Here is a 24,472-nt window from a genome sequence, read left to right as displayed (position 1 = left end):
GCATCCCTACATCAAGTTTCAGAAAAATCCTACACTCATCACCATGTATGTGGAGTGTAAACCTACAGAAAAAAAGGATGAATGAACGTTTGTGAAGGATGATAGGAGTGAATATGGTGGTCTCCTTCAGTAGCCACGATTAGGGCCATATTTGTTACACACATTTTTCATTAATGCGCTTCTTGTTTTCGTTGTGCCCGCTTGTTCTGTTTTTTTTGCCAGCTGAAAGACATCATAAATATAATGTTAACAAATTGTTTTCAAGTTACTCTGTGTGGCTAATGAAAATAATGAATAAGAGTATAACTATATATGGGTCATGCCACGTAAATTAGCTTGGGTTGATTTCGAAAATCTTTGTGGTAAAAACGACAATTGAAAGTAGAAGATTTTAAGGCTTCATAATACGGCAAAAGGAAGGGGAAAGGTAGCAGATATCTTCAAGCACATAAAACTGTCAAAGTTCGCAAAGAAATATCTGGTTTGGCAAGCTATCTGTACCTTTGGCTTGAAAAGCAGCATTTTCATAGCTTCCGGGACTGTCAAACAAGAAATTTACGTGAAAGAGTGTTTGAATAAACGTCTGCTGCCTTTCCTGAAGAAACACGGTTGTTCCGTACTGTTTTGGCCGGATTTGGCATCTTGCCATTACGGTAAAAATGCCATGGAGTGGTACGCCGCCAACAACGTGCAGGTGGTTCCCAAGGACAAGAACCCTCCCAACACGCCAGAGCTCCGCCCAATTGAGAAATACTGGGCTATTGTCAAGCGGAACCTAAAGAAGACCAAAAAACTGCTAAGGACGAGCAGCAGTTCAAGGCAAACTGGCTTTCTGCGGCGAAGAAGGTGGACAAGGTGGCTGTACAAAATCTGATGGCAGGTGTCAAGCGTGAGGCCCGACAATTCGGATTTGGAAAAACGAAAGCCTAACTGAATATTTTTCCTGAATTTTATACTAATTGAACTTGAAAAAGAATTTTAATTTGATTTTTTAAATAAACGATTTCACCGATTTACACGCGTTTTCCCTTGACCAAATTTTGACCGTATCACCCTTTATCATATCATTCAATTGGAACCATTTTTACGGAAATCTAAGTAATATTCCCGTGGGTTTGTAAGCTTCACTATCATCAGACAGTGTTTAGAACTTCATGGCCAAAAGGGATTCTTTTCGTCAGGAGGAATTTTGAGGCAACATATGTAGCCTTACTGTTTTGTTTTAAACTAATTTCTAATTTACCATAAAAAGAATTGAATTTCTTCCTACAGAGCGGCATCGATAGATGAGTAATCAGGTAATTAAGTGAAGCCATTTTGAAAATATTATTTCCTTCATAACTCACTCACTTCCTTTTAATGCCTACAACTATCAATTCCTATTGCTAAGAATTCGAATTCGATCAAAAAATAAAATCTATACATACAGTATATTATCTAATTGCTGTTATAAAGGGTGGTTAAATTGTAAGGGCCGATGTTGAATGTGAACCACACCTAAACGACAAGTTTTTTTCCGAATTTTATTTGACATGTCTCTATTTCAGACTTACTCAATTTGAACCATGGAGAGATACACAATCCAACAACGAGTTAAATGGTTCCAAGAAATTGCAACAGTGGATGATCAGTGATGAGGCACATTTTCACCTCAGTGGATTCGTCAATAAACAGAATTGCCGCATTTGGGCGAATTATGGCCCGAATTGGAAGATATGGATGTGGACGATATGTGGTTTCAGCAGGACGGTGCCACTTGCCACACAGCTAACGAAACAATGGCTCTTTTGCGCAACAAATTCAATGGCAGTGTTATCTCACGTAATGGCGATGTCAATTGGCCGCCAAGATCATGTGATTTGACACCGTTGGACTTCTTTCTTTGAGGTTATTTGAAAGGAAAGGTGTACGTCGATAAGCCAGCAACAATTCAAGAGCTAAAGGATGAGATAATTCGGCACATTAACGGCATAGAACCTCCATTATGCCTCATCGTCATCGAAAATTTGGACCATCGGATGAAGGTGTGCCACCGAGGTCGAGGCACCCATTTGGCCGATATTTTGTTCCATACATAATTGAGTAATACCAATATATCATAATAAAATAAAATTACAATAATTTCCTAAATAGTTTGTGTTTTATTCAAAATCAAAATCGGCCCTTGAAATTTTAACCACCCTTTATTTTTACATGATCTTACTATCGTCTTTGATCTATTCTTCTGTGACCTATAAACTAATAGTGTTGTCTACATGATTACTTTCGTTTATCTTCGGCTAATGTGAGATCCCAGATTCTGTCCATTTCACAAAGGTATCAGTGATCCCAGCTTATCGCCGCCAATTCCACCAATAACCGGTTTCACCCAAACACTTACAATGGTGACGATTTAGCTGCAGAAGCCATAGATCCATCAAGATTCTCAGCCACCTTCTCATAAATCGTTTAGATTGAGTTGCGGTGTTGACCACATAGAGCTGGGCATTCGGACGCTAAACTTAATTAGCTTAAATCCTTATCGGAGTCCAGCACCTGCACTGAAAAAAATATTGTCGTGAGGTCAAAGATTTCATGCCTTTAAAATACGAATACAAATTTTGCTTAGCATAGAAGACGCATTTCTCTAAAATAAAGTTATTTTCCTTGTCCAAAAGTCGATACACTTTTCAATGAAGTCGTATTGTCCTTATAATTAAGTGATTTGACTTAAAAATGGGTATCTTAACATGAAAGAAAAAATTTATAGGCTAAGGTCAACTTGACTTTAATAATTCAGAAAAATTCTTTAAATTTAATGAAATTGTCTTTAAATTTGTTGTCTTTTTGCATCTTGACTACAAAGCAAAAAATCGTTCAAATATAGGACATGTTTTTCAAAACTTTATTTTAAAGAAGTTGTTTACTTCAAACATAGCATAATTTCTACTGGAAGTCAAGTCTTAATTTGGAAAATAAAGTTGCCGTTAACTCGTTTTTAAAGGTCTTTGATAGCATATGAAGAAAAAAGCTTAGAAAGCGAAAAATTAAAATTTGCTTCCTAGAAGCAAGTACACAAAACCTAAATTTAAAAGAGAATTGTGTCTTAAAAGTATCCTTACTTGTATTCTCCGCTTCTTTGGCTCGGAATCAATACCAAATTTTTTAAAGTAAAGACAAAATCTTTGGAACCGAGTATGCTTTTTTTTTCAGTGTGGACTCTTTGAACCTAACTTTTGTTTATCAGTAGATACAATTTTAATGGACTCTGAAATTGGTTGTGAATGATATCAAACTCTTTACATTCCTGCACTGAAAGAAGAGTTCTATTTTCCGAGTAATGATGCTGATACAGCAAATACTACGGAGCAGAGAATGAAGCCGACCCGTTTTTGGCAGCAGAGGCTGACACTAAATTTTTCGCTTCGGCGGCTGCGGCTAGATGGCTAAGCCGATATATATTTGTCTATTCGGCGGCGAACAATTTTCCATTATAAAATTAATTGGAAGCTAATAGAAAGGTACTCATAATGAGATTAGTTGTACAGCCAATCTTACAATCAAATTTACATTTCACTCAAGTTTTCTGAGGTAAATTCTTGGAAAATTACTATAACCACATGATACTGATTGATTGTGGGTGGAAGGTTTAAAATTTAGGCAAAAAATATAACAATTATTAATTTTATTTTCTGATTTATATCAATATTTTTGATTAATTGGCGGATAAATTGGAGATGAATCGAGATGAGTCGATATATTCGGCGGCGGCGTCGACTGGCAAAAAATGGTCGGCGACGGCTGAAATCGGCGGCTTCATTCTCTGCTATGGAAAGGGTTTGCTAACTACATGGCTAGAAGAAAATCCAATATGGAATTCCGATGCAAGAGGAAATCGCAAAGAAAACAAGGTGTGCCTCAAATTTATGTTCCTACATAAATTTTATATGGCTTTTGCTATGCGGACTTTTATATGCTATGCGGACTACGGTTCAGAAGAGTCGTGGAGCTTAGGGTGATAATTATTGTCTTCTGTTTTAGCTTCAGCACACAAGGCAACAGTATGCAGGTCGTGAAGAGTATAAACAAGAAGTGCAACTCAAAATTTCTAAACGTAACATTTTGCAGTCTGCCCGTCTTTACTTAATATGGGGAAGTGGTTCCCTAAAACTTGGGCGCAGAAATAAGCTCCTGAAGGCAGTGACTGGCACCATATGTGGTAAAGATGAGGAGTATGACCTATGATGAGTGACGAAAAGCTAAAGTACCGCATAGTACTTGGCTGCAAGTTGCTCCAAGCTGTCACCCAAAAAGACAGTGCCAGCCTCACAAAATTTGTTTTAGGCTAAAAAACCAGGCAGTTGAATGTCAGAGTCGACGGCGAGATAGTCCGACTACAAACTACCCCAAGATTCTCGGAGTTCCATTCGACATCCTTTTCAAAACATCTGCCCATGCCACTGCAATTTGTGATAAGCACCGCGGTAGAGACAAGGTTTTAAAATCGTTTGCCGGCAGCATTTGGAGTGCGGACAATGAAACCTTATGGACTACCGGTTATTGGTAAACTATACATCGTCAGTGTGGATACCTCAAATAAGCAATACACAGTGGAATAACATATAGGTCTGTCAGAACGCTGCCCTTAGAACTGCGACATGATGTTTGCGTAGAACACCCCTGGGTCGTATTAATGTGAAGACTAATTGACTTAATTTAAATCACCATCTTGTGAATAGGCAACCACCACCCAGGAATGTAAGGGTTGTTCATTATCACCACGAGCACAAGATCTGGAGTTACAAAAGGGAGCCTGTAGATAAGGCTGCACTAGACACGACTGAACAGTATTCATGGGGATACTGTAACTTAAGCGGTGAGAAGCTTTAAGGTTAATCCTGTTCTCGGAGATCGAATGAGACTTCCCAGGGTAATATTGGTCCAAGTAAGATCAGCCAAGTGCTTCCGCTTCAATTGATAGCAAAGTATCTGAGGGTTATATGACACTCATCGCATTTATCGCTTGTCCAACTAAACCTATCCGACTAACCACCAGAGTATGAAATTCTCATACCAGAGATATAGTCATGGTTTTACGGAACCCTTATGGCAATAATTGTTACATAGATGGAGTGGAGATGGGGGATAGAACGGGATTGGGAGTGTACTTAGAAACTCTTGCACCGAAATCTCCTTTCACTTGCCAGACCATACAACTATTCTGCGAGCGGAGCAATCACGGAGTGTGTAAAATGGCTCAGCACCAACCCAAGGCCACTAAGTGTAAATATTCTCACCGATAGCCAGATGGCTATACGAGCTATAACATTCAATACGGTTAAATCACGAACCGTTTTGGAATGCAAAAATATAATAAACTCCTACTTCGAGTATGACACCATTCGAGACATCTGGGTAATTGCTTACTGTGGGATGGATGGGAAAGAGCATTCAATGACCTAGCGATAAAAGCCAGGGAATCTGAGGAAGTACACTTAGGCTAGGTTAGGTGGCAGCCCGATGTATCAGGCTCACTTAGACTATTCAGTCCATTGTGATACCACATTGGTGAAGAGGAAGTATACTTGGATAACTCCAAGCCCTTTGGGGCTATCCGGTCCGAGTTAGAAGCGTGGGCAAAACGAGCATATGCAGAGTTGTGGCATAGTGAAATCATCGGAAGGAGCACGAAGATCATATGGGGAGATCCCAATGAAGATAAAACAAGAGAACTACAGAAGGAGAGTAGGAGTACGATCAGTAGGCCAATTGGAATCATCGCGGGACAATTGGACCTCAGGCCAACTTGCACCGTATAGGTGTAATAAATGATAGTTTACGCAGGGCATGTCGTGAGGACGAAGAGATACTTGAACATCATATGTGTCACTGCCCAGCTTTTACAAGATATAGGTCGCAACATTTGGGAGACGAAAACATTCCAAATTTAAACCGATTGAAGGGAGTAAAATGGAAACAAATTAAGGAAATCGTCGAAAGTATAGAATTCTTGAAATAGGCATGGGGCTATAATTATAAACTAGAGCGCACAACAAGCCAATTGCTGGCTTAAGACATAAGACGGAGGAATCCGACGCCTGTCTTCAACCTAACCTCACCAGATTACTCTGGATACATCCCATCCTTGTCGCAGAGTTCCTTGATTTGGATACGAGCTGTTGTACGAAAGCGTAAAACAAAAATGGATGAATCACTTAAAAACAACAACCAACACTTTTTATGTCCAGAAGGAATCCCTCTGAGAGAACCATTCTCGCTAAGTTCCATTTCAGGAGGGATGTCATATTACACACCTGGTCGGCAATTTAAAAAATGAGGGAATAAAAGTGGTGTTGAAGTAGATCCACTCAGAAGAGAACGATTTCCTCCTATCAGTGCAGGGTGCAGTAAGACCTCCACTTCTTGGTGATCAATGTCTCCTGGTACTTGAACTGCTACACTACACGTCTGAACTTAACAACCATGTGTTTTTGTGTGCCAACCATCTCACCTTCCAAAAGTGGAAATAAATTTTCCAAACATCTTGGGATTGTCCCATATATTAGTGCACAGGTTTGCTAACATGATTGCGTATAACCAAAATATAAAGTACAGAGATTATTTCCTTTTGGCGAAACATTTCCATAGTGGGATGCATCAAAAAAGTTTACTCCGCCGAAGGCTTACATATTTCGTTATGCGAGTGGGTTTAAACAGCCTCCCAAAATATGAATATACAATGTTTTATTGCTTAATAACAGGGCCAAAATCACAGACCGCTCATTATGCCAAAGGATGCAACTCCGATACTAACGTCCGATGTGATGGCAACAACCAACCCATCGTCAACAGTTTGCAAGTTAAAGCGAAAAATTGGTTGTGTGTTAGTATTTTGGGGTTTTTGGGCTACTGCAACTAATGTTCAATGGTCCCTTACTGGGTGCAGGATAATTACTGTTATTGGGAAATATATGCAACGGTTGCAAAATCGTATGCATGTTGCATGTGTACTTGGTGATCTTTACTTTCAGATATGGTTAGCAACCAAAAGTTCGAGGATCGATTATTCAGCGGATGCTGTAAAGACATGGAGGCGCTAAATAATCAAGCGATGGTGCAACATCAGTCAACGCTTACTGCCACTGCAAGTGTTTGGGTCGTGTGTCATAAGTGAGCTGTTGTTGCTGGATGGGTTATGGGGCAGATGCCATCCATCATTGTATCCTTTCATGGGGGCAATTGAAAACCTTAACGAAAATAAGCGTGATTTTCGATCAGACCTTATTATTACACGAATCGTTAAATGTATATTGAGAATTTCAAGTCGAATTATACACAATGAGGGTTTTGGCAATATTTTTGGGACTTTGCGACATTAAGACAGGAAATGGACGGAGTGGATTACAACTCTATGTGTTCAATGTAATTTTCAAAATAATTTTACCCAAATACTTGAGAGAGAGGGGAGAATATATTGATGTTCGTACCTCTCAATGGTGATCATTAGGCCTATTCTTGGTTATGCCGGGAGCCACCGTGGTGCAATGGTTAGCATGCCCGCCTTGCATACACAAGGTCGTGGGTTCGATTCCTGCTTCGACCAAACACCAAAAAGTTTTTCAGCGGTGGAGTATCCCACCTCAGTAATGCTGGTGACATTTCTGAGGGTTTCAAAGCTTCTCTAAGTGGTTTCAATGTAATGTGGAACGCCGTTCGGACTCGACTATAAAAAGGAGGTCCCTTGTCATTGAGCTTAACATGGAATTGGGCAGCACTCAGTGATAAGAGAGAAGTTCACCACTGTGGTATCACAATGGACTGAATAGTCTAAGTGAGCCTGATACATCGGGCTGCCACATAACCTAACCTTGGTTATGCATTCCCTTCGTGGTTCTTAACAACCTCTTCCAGAATGGAGAAGATCCGTATCTGAGAAAGGAAAATTTTATCATCCTGCCTTGGCCTCTACTGCAGAAGAAGACCGGATGGTACATACAGAAATCCCAGCAACGCCCTTATTTACGAGAAAGCCAACACCTTGAGAATTGATGCTCTTCTAATGGAAAAGGCCCTCAACTTCATAGAAAGTTGCCATTACTCAAGGAATCGCCTAGTACTCGAGACCCTTTCAACTGAAACGTCTAGGAACATCATTCCCAACACGTACTTTTCAGCAGCATATCTACCCCTCCTCAAAGACGGTGGATATCTCTAAGACAATGACGGCAAGATGTTATTCTACCACAGAAGACTCAATTCCCTATCCTTAGAAGACACAGTCTACAACACTGACCAGTAAAGTGGACTCAAGAAATTTGTAAATATTTATGTATATATTCTAGTTTTTAAGTACGTATTTAGTCTTTAATATTATTTTAAGAAAACATTTGAGATTAGCCCTTTTTTAGCTTGTCCATCTTTTTGGGGCATTTTTACCTTAACTTTTATATTTATATTCTGATTCACTCATAGTCTAACTATAGCGACTTTCTATACTTTAAATCTTTGTATGCTTTTGACAATTATTCGAAAGTAAGTTTATTTATTATAGATTATTTAAGGACATTATAATGGTCAATAAAAGACAAATAAGACTAATACCTCTTAATGGTCTAAAATATATAGAGATTATTATTTTATTAGATCTTTATGGATCTTGTTTTTAACATATATCCTCCTTATAAGTTGTTTGTTGTTGCGGGAGAAAATCCCAAATTGGTAGAAATTGTGCAAGAATGGACACATACCAGAATGTGAAATTGCAGATCCCTTAGAACAACATTCGCGCAATTGCTATTCGATACTAGTATTTTTGAACCCTTGTGAATAATTCTTCTTTTTGAGACCATTGGCTCAGTAGAGGCAATTGTGCCTAGAACAGCGTCAGAAATTGTTTCACGATTCCTCTCGTTATCCGGAGTGGTAAAAAGCTCACATATGAGACTTACAGCTTTCTCAACTTCGTGCAGGATGCGATTTTTTTGTTATTTAAACTCTCTCATCTTGTGCATCTACTATGCCTATGTTAGCTTTTTGAGTTTTCCTCGTTGTTCTCCGCTCATCAAAAATTCGATCACTGTAAAACTATCAAAGTAGAGAGTCGCCGCACTCAGCATCCTAAACCTTTTAAGAAATCACAGGGGGCTGATATTGCTATTTTCTTAATTTTGCTAGAATTCTGCTATTGTGTGGATGCTTGGGCCACCAATGCAAGGTGGCTGTTTTGTAACGCAGTAAAGCGCTATATTTTTTAAAAATTTATTGTTCAAAAGCAAACAATGTCGGAAATAATATCAAATTTTAAAATCAGGTTAGAAATGACTACCTTTTGCACGAATTTTTCCCAATCGAAATCGCTATTAGAGAAGCTTTGAAACCCTCAGAAATGTCACCAGCATTACTGAGGTGGATAATCCACCGCTGAAAAACTTTTTGGTGTTCGGTCGAAGCAGGAATCGAACCCACGACCTTGTGTATGCAAGGCGGGCACGCTAACCATTGCACATCGGTGGCTCCCGTACCGTATTTCGGCGGTGGTTATCCCCTCTTAGTAATACTGGTTACCTTTTTGAGTGTCTCAAAATGGTTTCACCGCAACGGCCGTTCGGACTCGGCTATAAAAAGGATATCACTTGTCACTCAATGATAAGAAAGAAGATCAGTACTTATGTTATGAGAATAGACTGTATAATTTAAGTAGGCCTGAAATAACGCGCTGGCACTACACCTAACCCTCACACGCTGCATTAAAGTGGATCTGCGGAATTTTGGCTCATTCCCTTGAAATGATCGATCTTGATGTGGTCGACACTTTGGTATTTTTTATTGCCAACCTTACTCTCCAAAATCCTCCAGACGTACTGTGCAGTAGAAATGACACCCACAGAAAGAATATAATCACCTTCTAGAGCGAAATGTTATTTGTGGATGTTGGAAATGTAACATGCTTTTCTCGGACATTATGCATTTGATTTCGACAACAATTTTATGTTTGAGAAATCAACATTTTTCCAGCAAAAATTATTTTTTTCTTCTTATCCAAAAAAGGTGATCATATTTCTTCTCTGCCTGGAAGGGATGAACCTCATTTTGCAGTCATTCTTTGTTGACGCATGCTAAGTGCGATGGTGCTAATGTCCTGCTCTGCGGCCGAAATGTCTGCCTCGGGTTTCAATTCTGTTTAAGTCATTATCCTAAAAATATTCGGTATTTATTTTGTCTCCGCGGTCAATGAATCTAAACAAGGGAGCGATAATCGGCCGTTACAGCGGCTCATAGCACTACAATCGCCGGCGCTTGAATTCCTGTCAGCGTTACCGTTGGGAATTTTCAAAAGGTGGCACAAATGCTTTCGAAAAGTGGCACAAAATCGTAAAAAGTATCACATTTAGTAGCACAAAAGTGGCACCGCACCAAAAAAGTGGAAAATTCGCCACTAAAGTGGCCCAACGGTAACTAAAAGATGGGTCTATGACCAATATTTCTTGGCGTTACATACAAATGCACAAACTTATTATACCCTGTACCACAGTAGTTGTGAAGAGTATAAAAAAGTTAAAATTACCCATTAAAAATATGTAAAATGCATGTTTTAAAAAATTAAATGAAAAGAACTTCCTTTGTAGTTAAAATAAATAACATCATTGGGAGTACAACTTCTGGAAGTGCTTTTAAAGGTGTGCCTTTGGAAGAACATCCAATTTTTTTTGCGGGGTTACTGTAGTCATTGTAAGTGGATATAAAACAAAAAAAATTAAATTGAGAAGTTGGCTAACAAAATTTTAATTTCTTTAAAATTCAGTCATATTCCAATGACAATTCAATGAATGCTAGATAAACCCCCCAATCCAACTTTTGACCTTTGCTGGATAAGGGAAACAGGACCGTAATAAACTAAGAGCACGAATCATTGACAACAGAATCCTTCAACGAGTGGTAGCATACCTGAAATAATGTGATAAAAATTTCAACTCTTAACAACTGTGATTATTGTCTCATTGTTGTGGAACATTACGATGAGTGTTGCAACAATGACAACATCATAAAATAACCATCAAAATAGTGTTGCTACAAACAATGGTGTATACAAAGGATATGAACGAACTGAATATTTCAATGTATGATGCTACACACATACACACACATTCTGAAAACTATCTATTCTAAAGGATATAGAGTATATGTAAAAATGAGCTACCATTGCAATGCATTCGAACCCATGAATCCAGCAAAACAAAAAAAATCAAAGTTAGAGTGTGGCATATGTCAAAATCTGGAACTAAAATTTGGGATTGCTTAGGGGAGAAACTGAGAACACAAAAGGTCTTCATAGAACCGAAAACCATAAAAGTCATAAATTATCCGAAAGTGAAAAAAGTCAATCTCAGTTGTGTTGACAGAGTAGTGATCTGTTCGCTATTATCATTCATTCAGACCTCACAATGTTCAATGTCACCACTGTTCGTCTGCGTGTTTATTGGGATGTTTGTTGTGGTGATGATGACATTGTTACTTGGTTGTTATCCTTATTGCTTCGGATCCTGTTGTTGTTGATGCTACTTTTAAGGATATTTAATTCATATATGATTGTTGTATAAATGTTTGTTTTGTTTAAATTGTGTGGTGGTGGTGGTGGTTGGCGATTTGCGGTCTGTTGATATTAACTGCAAGCCTCGCTCACATACGCTCACATTCTTGAGGTTTTGCAAAAAGGGTCTTCTTAGGGTAGCGAAATGATACGCAACATTACCTTTGTTTTCTATGTTCTTTGATTTCCAAGTACTACAGATGTTGTGCTCTTTTCTTGTTTTGTAATTGATGACCTAAATGTTGAAATGATCATCCTCCAATTGAGTGTGATTGCCATTGAAGTGTGAATGTTCTGGTGATGTGATAAATTTCTAATAGTTGCAATTGTTACCATTAACATGAATTTACGAACAGGTGTCTGACGAGCGAAATATATGGCAATACATCATATGAAATACTGAATGCATTTTCCAAAGATATTATACTGCAAGAATTTATTTTTCTGAAAGCATATTGCAAATTTAGCACATTGGGAAAATGTATCCACTATACGTAAGAAGAACAAATATATTGTAAAACGAGATATCCATTTGAAGAAGAAATTTTGACAAAATTTTCTATATAAAAATAAAATTTTGACAGAATTTTCTATATAAAAAAAAATTTTGACAAAATGTTCTATATAAAAATAAAATTTTGACAACATTTTCTATAAAAACAAAATGTTGACAACATTTTGTATAGAAATAAAATTTTGAAAAAAATTCTATGGAAATGAAATTTGGACAAAATTTTCTATAAAAAATTTTTTTTTGATAAATTTTTCTATACAAATAAAATTTTGAAAAAATTTTCTATAGAAATAAAATATTGACAAAATTTTCTATAAAAATAAAATTTTGACAAAATTTTCTACAAAAATAAAATTTTGACAAAATTTTCTATAAAAATAAAATTTTGACAAAATTTTCTATACAAATAAAATTTTAACAAAATTTTCTATAAAAATTAAATTTTGACAAAATTTTCTATAAAAATGAAACTTGGACAAAATTTTCTATACAAATAAAATTTGGACAAAATTTTCTATAAAAATTAAATTTGGACAAAATTTTCTATAAAAATAAAATTTTCATTCGATTTGTTTTGTTATTGTTGGTTTCTTTCTTTAATCATTGTTGTTGTTTTTGATTTCAGCTTAAAACCATGCATTGACTATATTTCTATAGAAAATTGTGACAACATTTTATTTCTATAGAAATTTTTGTCCAAAATGATATTTCTATAGAAAATTTTGTCAAAATTTTATTTCTAAAGAAAATTTTATCAAAATTTTATTTCTATATAAAATGTTGTCAAAATTTTATTTTTGTCGTTGTTTTTGATTTCAGCTTAAAACCATGCATTGACTAAACTACCAGTGTAGCTTAACCAACAGAGGAAAAGAATGTTTGTCAAATTTATTTGGGCAAAGCCCTATAGACTGCAAGATGGTTGGATGGGCGCACGTTATTTCGGCAAAAGCCGGCTATCATAAACCTTTTTTCGGAAGGTTCAAGTGTGGTTCACCTTGGGTTTATTGAACTGTCTGAATTTATTCTTATAATTGGTTGATAGTTTTGCTGCAAGTAGAGGATGCTGATGCTATAGGGCTTTGCACAAATAAATTTGACAAACATTATTTTCCTCTGTTGGTTAGGCTACACTTGTAGTTTAGTCAACGCAATGGTTTTAAAGCTGAGATCAAAACAACAAATATGGTTACAATCAAACCAATAATAAAAAACAAAACACGAAATAAAATTTTGGCAAAATTTTCTATAGAAATAAAATTTTGACAAAATTTTCTAAAGAAATAAGATTTTGACAAGATTTTCTATCGAAATAAAATTTTGACAAAATTGTCTATCGAAATAAAATATTGACAAAATTTTCTGTAGAAATAAAATTTTGACAAAATTGTCTATAGAAATAAAATTGTCACAACATTTTCTATAGAAAAATCATTTAAACAGAATTTTCTATACGAATAAAATGTTGACAAAATTTTCTACAGAAATAAAATTTCGACAAAATTTTTTATAAAAATAAAATTTTGGACAAAATTTTCTATAGCAATAAAATTTTGGCAAAATTTTTACAGAAATAAAATTTGGTCTAAACTTTACATAGAAATAAAATTTTGACAAAATTTTCTACAGAAATAAAATTTTGACAAAATTTTCCAAAGCAATAAAATTTGTCTTATAATTGGTTGATAGTTTTGCTGCAAGTAGAGGATGCTGATGAGGAATGTGGTAATTCCGAAACGTGCGTCCATTCAACCATCTTGCAGTCTATAGGGCTTTGCACAAATAAATTTGACAAACATCCTTTTCCTCTGTTGGTTAAGCTACACTTGAAATCAAAAAACAACAACAAATAAAATTTTGACAAAATTTTCTACATAAATAAATTTTGGAAAAAAATTTCTATAGAAATAAAATTTTGACAACATTTTCTATAGAAATAAAATTTTGTATAGAAATATCATTTTGGACAAAAATTTCTATAAAAATAAAATTTTGTCAAAATTTTATTTCTATAGAAAATGTTGTCAAAATTTTCTACAGAAATAAAAACATAGAAAATTTTGACAAAATTTTCTATAGCAATAAAATTTTGACAACATTTTCTTTAGAAATAAAATTTTGATAAAATTTTCTATAGAAATAAAATTTTGACAAAATTTTCTATAGAAATAAAATTTTGACAAAATTTTCTATAGAAACAAATTTTAACATAATTTTCTAAAGAAATAAAATTTAGACAAAATTTTCTATAGGAATAAAATGCTGACAAAATTTTCTATACAAATAAAATTTTGGCAAAATATTCTATACCAATAAAATTTTGCACAAAATTTTCTATTGAAATAAAATTTTGAGAAAATTTTCTATAGCAATAAAAATTTGACAAAATTTTCTATAGAAATAAAATTTTGACAAAATTTTCTATAGAAAAAAAATTTTGACAAATTTTTCTATAGAAATGAAATATTGACAAAATTTTCTATAGAAATAAAATTTGGACAAAATTTTCTATAAAAATAAAATTTAGACAAAATTTTCTATAAAAATAAAATTCGGACAAAATTTTCCATAGAAAATAAATTCGGACAAAATTTTCCATAGAAAATAAATTTTGACAAAATTTTCTATAGAAATAAAATTGTGACAAAATTTTCTATAAAAATAAAATTTTGACAAAATTTTCTATGGAAATACAATTTTGGCAAAATTTTCCATTGAAATAAAATTTTGACAAAATTTTCTGTATAAATAAAATTTTAACAAAATTTTCTATAGAAATAAAATTTTAACAAAATTTTTTATTGTTAAAATTTTCTATAGAAATAAAATTTTGAAAAAATTTTCTATAGAAATAAAATTTTGACAAAATTTTCTATAGAAATAAAATTGTCACAAAATTTTCTATAGAAAAAACATTTTTTTTTACAAAAATTTCTATAGAAATAAAATTTTGACAAAATTTCTATACAACTAAAATTTTGACAAAATTTTCTATAGAAATAAAATATTGACAAAATTCTCTAAAGAAATAAAATTTGGAAAAAATTTTCTGTAGAAATAAAATTTTAACAAAATTTTCTACAGAAATACAATTTTGACAAAAATTTTTATAGAAATAAAATTTGGACAAAATTTTCTATAGAAATAAAATTTTAACAAAATTTTCCATAGAGATACAATTTTGACAAAATTTTCTATAGAAGTACAATTTTGACAAAAATTTCTATTGAAATAAAATTTTGACAAAATTTCTATAGAAATAAAATTTTGAGAAAATTTTCTATAGAAATCAAATATTGACAAAATTTTCTGTATAAATAAAATTTTAACAAAATTTTCTATAGAAATAAAATTTTAACAAAATTTTTTATAGAAATAAAATTTGGAAAAAAATTTCTATAGAAATAAAATTTTGACAAAATTTTCTATAGAAATAAAATTTTGACAAAATTTTCTATAGAAATAAAATTTTGACAAAATTTTCTATAGAAATAAAATTGTCACAAAATTTTCTATAGAAAAAACATTTTTTTCTGACAAAAATTTCTATACAAATAAAATTTTGACAAAATTTTCTATAGAAATAAAATTTTGATAAAATTTTCTATAGAAATAAAATTTTGACAAAATTTTCTATAGAAATAAAATTTTGACAAAAATTTTTATAGAAATAAAATTTGGACAACATTTTCTATAGAGATAGAATGTTGACAAAATTTTCCATAGAGATAGAATTTTGACAAAATTTTCTATAGAAGTACAATTTTGACAAAATTTTCAATAGAAATAAAATTTGGACCAAAATTTTCTATGGAAATGAAATTTTGACAAAATTTTCTATAGAAAAAAAAATTGACATTTCTACAGAAATAAAATTTTGACAAAAATTTATATGGAAATAAAATTTTGACAAAATTTTCTATAGAAATAAAATTTTGACCAAATTGTCTATGGAAATAAAATTGTGTCAAATTTTTTTCTTTGGTAGGTTTTGGTAAAAGTTTCTCCATATTTCACGTCGACTTGTGCGGTGGGCTATCCCCTCCCAGTAATGCTGGTAATATTTCTGAGTGTTTCAAAGCTTCTCTAAGAAGGTCATTGAACTAAACATAGAATCGGCCAACACTCCTTGATATGAGAGAAGTAGATCACTTGTGTTATAACAATGAACTAGACAGTCTAAGTCAGACGAAGCATCTTGCCAATATCTTATTTAGTTTATGTACTGTATTTAGCTTTTAGTTATAGTCTTGGAAACAGGTGTACTCAGTGTTTAAATTTCCCATAATTTGTTTTGTTAATTAACATTAGTTAAATGTTAATAAATGTTTCTAATTAATTCAACAGTTTATTAAATAGCATTTAAAAAGTGATTTAGTTTTGACAAAAAAAACAAGTATTTTGTACGCTGTCCGAATCGTACACATCTTATAAACCGGCTATCATATTTAACTTAAATTGGAAAATAATTAATTTGTCTTTATTGAAATGTGGATGTGAATATCGTTGTTAGCAAGTTTTGGTTTTTGTTTTTTTTTTTTTGGTTTTGCTTTAAGAAGAATGGATCCACATAAGCCACCAGCATGATTTGTTTCGAAAATAATAGGTTGTCCGTATAATGTGATCGACATAATTGGAAGATAATGAAACAATGTTTACACATGCATGTATATTTTATAAATTGTGCGAGGAGGAGAAGACATAAAAGCGAGGTTGGGAAGGAAATTTACGGATTTGAAACTGTTGTATGAAACGGTTATGGATAGAATTAATCGAACCATTTTTGAAGCGAATGGAGACAATAGGTGGATCAAATCCTGAAATGTACACCTCAACCAATTGTCGCAATACCAAGATTTATGTCTGGAATTTAGTGAACTGATTGATGGAAAAGATGAGAGAGCTTGAATTGAAAATTTCCATGAATCCACACCATATAGCTCTGAGCTCCTTGCAACATCGGACTACCCGTTGTTTCGGGGAATGCAGAATCGCAATACTGGAGTAAAGTTGGATTCAACAGAACACTCTGAAAATTACTTAGAGCAAATTGTCGGCGGAATAATGTTTCTATCGAAAACAAATGGCAACACGTGATCGACCACTTACTGTAGTGATACTGAATCATATGTCCCTCGTAAGTACTTCGCTGTTTGATGTAAAAACTTAACAATGATTTACTTGGGATGCCTTCGAAATTTTTGGATACCTTGAAAGTTATAAATGGGGATAAAATGTAAAAGACGCGTGCCCCAATGTAAAGGCTTCGATGAAGATAATGCAAATCGACAGGCCATTTTTTATCTTTTACGTTTTTACTTGGACAAATTTGTTTTTGAAAAGGAATCTGCAACACTACCTCCCCTGTGTTTACAACTGATGAAAAGTGGAAGTGATAGAATAAAACAACCGATGTGTACGAGTTTAAAATGAAGGAATAATAATATTTTAATGGAAAAAATTATTCTACGTATGACATACAAAATACAGAAATTCAAAGACTACTAGATGAATAGTAAACAAGTATAAATATTACAAGTTCATTTTTAACACTTCCCCTGAAATTGTAATGTCATTAGTTCAGAAAAGAAAATTATTTAAAATTAAAAATAAAATTAATTTTAAACTAAATATTATTTTAAGCCAAATTTATCCGTGAATATTTTTAGTTTGTTGAAAACAACACCTTTAGTAAGCATATCAGCTATCATCTCATTTGTAGATAAATAACTAAGTACAATCGAATTATCTGACAATAGTTCACGAATAAATTTAACTTTTACATCTATATGTTTTGTTCGTGATGAATATGCATTATTATATGCAACGTGAATTGCGCTTTTGTTGTCACAATGTAAAGTAATTGATTTCGTCGAATTTATGACTAATTCATCTTGCAACCGCTGTAACCACATCGTTTCTTGAATAGCTGCAACCATAGACATAAACTCTGCTTCGGTGGAGGATAGAGCTACAGTTTTTTGTCGTTTTGTTGCCCACGAAATTGCTGCATCTTGAAATATGAAAATGTACCCAGTTGTAGATCGCCTTTCATCTATATCGCTTGCCCAATCCGCATCACAATACCCAACCAGCTCATGATTTTTATTAGAGTAAACAAGCCCTTTATCTGAAGTACCTTTAAGATAACGCATCACTCTCTTGGCTGCTTCCCAATGAGCTTTTCCTGGGTTATTGCAATATCTGCTCAAAACATTGACTATATAACAAATATCTGGACGTGTGACACTCGCAGCAAAAAGTAAACAGCCTATGGCCTCCATGTATGGAACACTCCGCATGCACTCTGCTTCTTCATTGGTTTTCGGACAAAATTCTTTAGAGATTTTCTGATTGCAATCAACGGGGGTACTTATTGGATTACAATCATCCATTTGAAAGCGTTTAAGGACACTCTTTATATATAGCGATTGGTCCAGCTTGATTGAATTTTCGTTTCTAGTTATTTGAATTCCCAATACTGAATTGGCCTTTCCTAAATCTTTCATTTTAAAGCGTTTGGTTAAAGATTTCTTGATATTTTCAATTGATGTTTCCTTATTCGAGAAAATAAGAACATCGTCCACGTAAATAGCAATATAGGTAAATTCATCATTTAATACACGATAATATATGCATTGATCGACATCACTTCTTGTAAGTCCCATATTCAAAAGCACTTTATTCAACATCTCGTTCCAGACACGACTTGCTTGTTTAAGCCCATATATAGACTTTTGAAGCTTACAAACTCTGCCTGAGCCGTCGTTCATACCTTCCGGCTGCTCCATGTATATTTCCTCTTTCAGATTACCATTCAAAAAAGCAGTAACTGCATCCATTTGGTGAATCATTAAATTATGCCTTGCCGCTAGTGCCACGAGATATCGTATGGATTCATATCGTACGACAGGGGCGAACGTTTCGTTATAGTCGATCCCCTTTTCTTGACTATAACCTTTGGCCACTAGTCTTGCCTTTCGTCGTAGAACTTCATTGTTTTTGCCCAGTTTCGTTTTAAATACCCACTTTGAAGATATAACGTTCTTATTAGGGGGTAATTTGGTTAATATCCATGTCTTGTTCTCAATAAGTGAACTCAATTCATCATCCATTGCTCGCTTCCATTCGTCGGCAAACTGTGATTTCATCGCATGTTTGACATTCGTTGGATCATCAGACACAAAGTCCAAAGCACTGAAGATGTAAGACTTTTTAGGCTTGCTGGCAATTCTTTTGGAATGACGAACTTGATCATGACTACTTGAATTTGTTGGTTCTTGAATATTTGGTTCCGTACCACTCGATATTTGAGTTTCGGCCACATCACTTACATTCGGTTCATTTTCAGGCATTGTGCTATCATAGTAATCTTCGTTACTTGATGAGGTCTCGCAACCACCGTTTTCTTGTTCTTCTATTTCATTCCCGGTTGGCAATTCTTCTAGATCATTTCCCCCAGAATTGTCAATTTCTGCACCAGGGCTTATCACATCTGAAAAATAGTGTATTTGGGATTTATCATTTTTCTCATCAAAATACTTGTCCTCGAAGAAATCCACATCACGACTCTTTATAATTTCTTGATTATCAGGATTGAATAATCGATACGCTTTTGATTCTGTACTGTATCCAACCAAAATACATTCAATAGACTTCATGGATAACTTTGTTCGTTTTGTTTTTGGAACGTGTACCATGGCTTTACACCCAAAAACTCGCAAGTGTTTCAACGATTGTTGTTTTCCTGACCATACTTGCTCAGGAGAACAATCCTGACCCCTACAAGGAATTCGATTTATTAAATAAGCCGCAGTTGCAGCTGCCTCCGCCCAAAATTGTTTATTTAAGCCACTTTCAGCCAGCATACAACGAATCCGTTCCACAATCGTTCTATTCATCCGCTCTGCCACACCATTTTGCTCTGGTGTGTATGGACAAGTTGTCTGGTGAATAATTCCATTGCTTTTTAAAACCTCCGAGAAGCGCTTATTGATGTATTCCGTTCCATTATCAGTTCGCAAAACTTTGATTTTGCGATTGCACTGATTTTCAACAACATTTTTGAACTGCATAAATTTGTCAAACACCTCTGACTTTCTTTTAACAGGAAAAACAAAAACTTTTCGCGAAAAATCATCCACAAATGTCAATAAATAACGATTTCCGGAAAATGATTCGGCCTCTACGGGTCCAAGTACATCCGAATGTACTAATTCAAGAAAATCAGAAGCTCTATTACCAACATCTATAAATGGTTTCCGTGTCTGTTTTCCTTTAACACATGTCACACAATTTTCATCGGATTTTATTTCGCAATTTATGCCATATGATGATTTTTTTACTTTTCGCAAATTATCAGAACAAATATGGCCTAAGCGTCGATGCCATAAATTCGAGGATTCTTTAACAACGAGAGATTTTTTCACGGGAAATTTTACCTCACAGTTCAGTCGATATAAATTATTTTCAAGATATGCATTTCCAATAAGTTCACCACGCGAATTAAAAATTTTGCAAATGTTATTTTCAAATATTACCCGATTACCATTTTGAGTCAGCTGACGGACGGACAACAAATTCGCGCATATATTTGGAATATACTCCACGTTTCGAACAACAACATTGCGTTTACCATTTGCAATTTTCAATGATAAATCAACATCACCCGAACTCAATACCGACATCTTATTATTATTTGCGACAATTATTTCTTTTTGAGACACTGTTTTCGTATTATAAAGAAAGTTTTCATTATTTGTCATATGGGATGTTGCGCCCGAATCCACATACCATTCCGATTTTGGTTCACACGACATTAATGCGGCAAATAAAACGTCACCATTTTTTTTCGACGTATTTTTCGAATTTATACAATTTTTCTTGTTGGGACAGTTTTTGCTGAAATGACCGATTTCATGACAGGAATGACACTTGAACTTTCCGTTTTTAAATTTCTTTTTTACCACCAGCGCATTTTCCTTACCACCGTTGTCAAACTTCGCGTCTTGCAAAAGCAGATTTTTCACAGAGTCGACGGTCAATGTAGTCTTAGAATTTTCTACCGCCATTACCAATGCTTGAAAATCATCCGGTAAACCAGCCAGCATTAAAGAAGCGATAATTTCATCATCAATATTTAAGCCAGCATTCTGAACCTTCATAGCTGTTAATACCATGGTGTTCACGTATTCTTGCATAGATTTGAAATCTCCAAGTTTCAGATGAACCAGCTGTTTGAGTAATTCGACCTTCCTAGTCAATCCGGTATCCTCATACGCACGCACTAATGAATCCCAAGCTTCCTTGGCAGTTTTCGCTGTAGCAATATGGGCGAAATTGCTGGGTTCAATCATTAGGGTTATTTCCGCTAACGCTAATTCATTTGCATCGTTGTCTCCTTCAGATTTCACGCCGTTCTCCACGACTTTCCAGCATTTCTTAATCACCAAACAGGATTTTGCATGACGTCTCCATATATCAAAATTCTCCCGTCCTCGAAGTTTTTCGAATGGAAAACTTATTGAATTTGATGCCATTTCTGCTGTGATTATTTATGCTTAAAATCCACAATTAACTACAACGTTTTTTTTTTTAAATCGCGAAAGCAAACAATTCTACCAAAAACAGGACTTAAGGCCCATAACCTGATGAAAAGTGGAAGTGATAGAATAAAACAACCGATGTGTACGAGTTTAAAATGAAGGAATAATAATATTTTAATGGAAAAAATTATTCTACGTATGACATACAAAATACAGAAATTCAAAGACTACTAGATGAATAGTAAACAAGTATAAATATTACAAGTTCATTTTTAACAACAACAAGCCAAAGTAAATGTTTGTTAAAACCATTAACTGATGGTAAAATATAATAACACCAAGTGCATATGGTATATCCTACTACTGGCCAAGTGCATCTTGCAGTTTTGCGAGTACCCTTTCATGGCTGGTTTTTGGCAAAATAATAAATGTCAGTGAGGGTAGATGGAAGGAGATAAGGACAAAGTCAACCAACTCATAAGGGAACCCTTTTTTTATTCCTGTAATGGCATTTTTGGGGGGATTTGAGTGCGCCTAAGAAAAAAAAACCTGCCTAATTACAGGACATGAACATTAACGCTCATATCGAGTTGTATAAAAACTTCAAAAATCCATCAACATCAATTTTGTTGAAGTTAACCGTCCGTCCGTCCGTCCGTTGGATTAGTTTTTGCTTGGCTTTTTGACAACACACATTAAGGACAGGTGAGTGCAAATTTATTGATACCTTTAACGTTCATCCTTAACTTTAAAGTTATGTCTTCTGTTAACACCATATCGGAAGTGATTTTTGGTAACTTAAGGTATAACCGATGATTATCGTTTCGATTATCTTGGGCAAGTGTGGTGGCCTTTCAAAGGATATTCATCGCAGAGACAAGTCTGAAGGCAATATGTATCCAATGCTACCCTTATTTATTTTGGGATCATGATTGTGTCTTAATATTGCCGAAAGCCTGCTTGTACAGCGGTAAATGAACTCTTTCAACAAAAATTTTAAAGGGAACATGAGACGATTTTGTATAGTATTGAATTTTTCAAAAGAATGTTCTAAAATTTTTCTAACTTCATGCATGAATTTTTATATTCCGATTCATAGCATTGCACTATGGGGTAGCGATTGATTAAGCCTAGTTCTGGCGCCAATTCTTTTCTACATTATGGAATATTTGCATTTGAAAATAGTGCCAGGGCTAGTATAAAAGAAGCTTCAAATAAATGATAAAATATTGAGATATAATGGAAACCTTAATATCGCCCAAAGATAGCCAACAGATAGAGACTTCAATTTGATATTGTTCGTTAGGTAAGCATAAAGGTTATCAGATAATTGAAAATGAGATTAGGTTAGGCGAGATACTAGTGTCAGCCCATTATTCAGTCTCATTTAGACAATTCAGTCTATTGTCATACTACAGTTGATGAACTTCTCTCATATCAATGAGTGCTGAACGATTCTTTGTTTAGCTTAATTGGAACTGATGATGACATTGAATTTGTCGATATGTATACGGAAAAAAATATATTTTCTTTTCTTGGAAATGAAATTTTATTTTGTAGTTAAAGCATGTTCAGTACACAGAAAAAATTTCACCAAAATTTTTCCAGTGTTTGCGTAGCAAATCCGAGCCTCCATAGATTGAATTGCAGACTAAAGTATTGGAACTATAGGCATGGCTGCCACTTGAGCCAAAATTTGGAGAAAATTAAAAAAAAAACTACCAACCAAAAAATTTTATTTTACAAAATCGTATTTCTATAGAAAATTTCTTCGAAATAGAAAATTTGTCAAAATTTTATTTCTAAAGAAAATTTCGTCGAAATTTTATTTTTATAGATAATTTCGTCGTAATTTTTTTTCTATAGAAAATTTTGTGGAAATATTTTTTTTTCTATAGAAAATTTCGTCGTAATTTTTTTTCTATAGAAAATTTCGTCGAAATTTTATTTCTATAGAAAATTTTATCTAAATTTTATTTGTAAAGGTAGTAATTTTGTCAAACTTTTACTTCCATAGAAAATTTTGTTAAAATTCTTGTTTTGCCAAAATTTTATTTCTGTAGGAAATTTGTAAAGTTCCTCTTAGGAGGGAGGAATATTTTACAAAATCTACCAAAACATCAAGAATTCTATCAATCTACCAAACAGCAAAAAATCTACCATTTTTGGTAGAATTTCACCAACTGTGTCAACCATGACTATAGGTCCAAGTTTTAGTGTCAGAAATGCAGACGGATTTTGAACCCTAGGGCAAAACTTAATGTTTGAAATGCAACCAAAAAGCTCAGTGTTTGGACGGCAAAATGTAGACTCAGTATTTAAATTGTAGACCAAAGACTAAGGTCGAAGTTTACATTTTTGATATGCAGACAAAAGACCCATTGTTTGAACTACACGCAGAGAAGAAACATGATTGTCACAATCATATTCGAAGAGCAAAATAATATGATAGGAGCCATTTTTGCGGCGACCATGTAACATTTTCACCTGCAACCATGTTGGGTCAGTGAACATGGTTCTAAGAAAAATAAAATTGTCCTCATCTAAAATGTTATTATATTGATAAAAGAATTTTGTTTCTATTAAAAGACAATGGTCACGATCTAAAATGTTATGGTATTCGTCAAAAATGTTTTTCTTTCAGTTAAAAGAACATGGTCACAACCTAAAATGTTTTGATCTTTATGAAAAGAAAAATCTTGGTCGAAAAAAGGACGCCACTTGAGAAAAGAAAACACAAAATTAACTTAATTTATTTGTTTTTATTTATTTATAAATTAATTCATTGTTTATTTGTATTTATAATGCCGTTCAAGCAAACATAATATATTTTTACACACTCTATTT

This window comes from Haematobia irritans, chromosome 5 (assembly GCF_050003625.1).
Source record: "Haematobia irritans isolate KBUSLIRL chromosome 5, ASM5000362v1, whole genome shotgun sequence".
Lineage (NCBI taxonomy): Eukaryota > Metazoa > Arthropoda > Insecta > Diptera > Muscidae > Haematobia > Haematobia irritans.
This window is presented reverse-complemented; position numbering follows the sequence as displayed.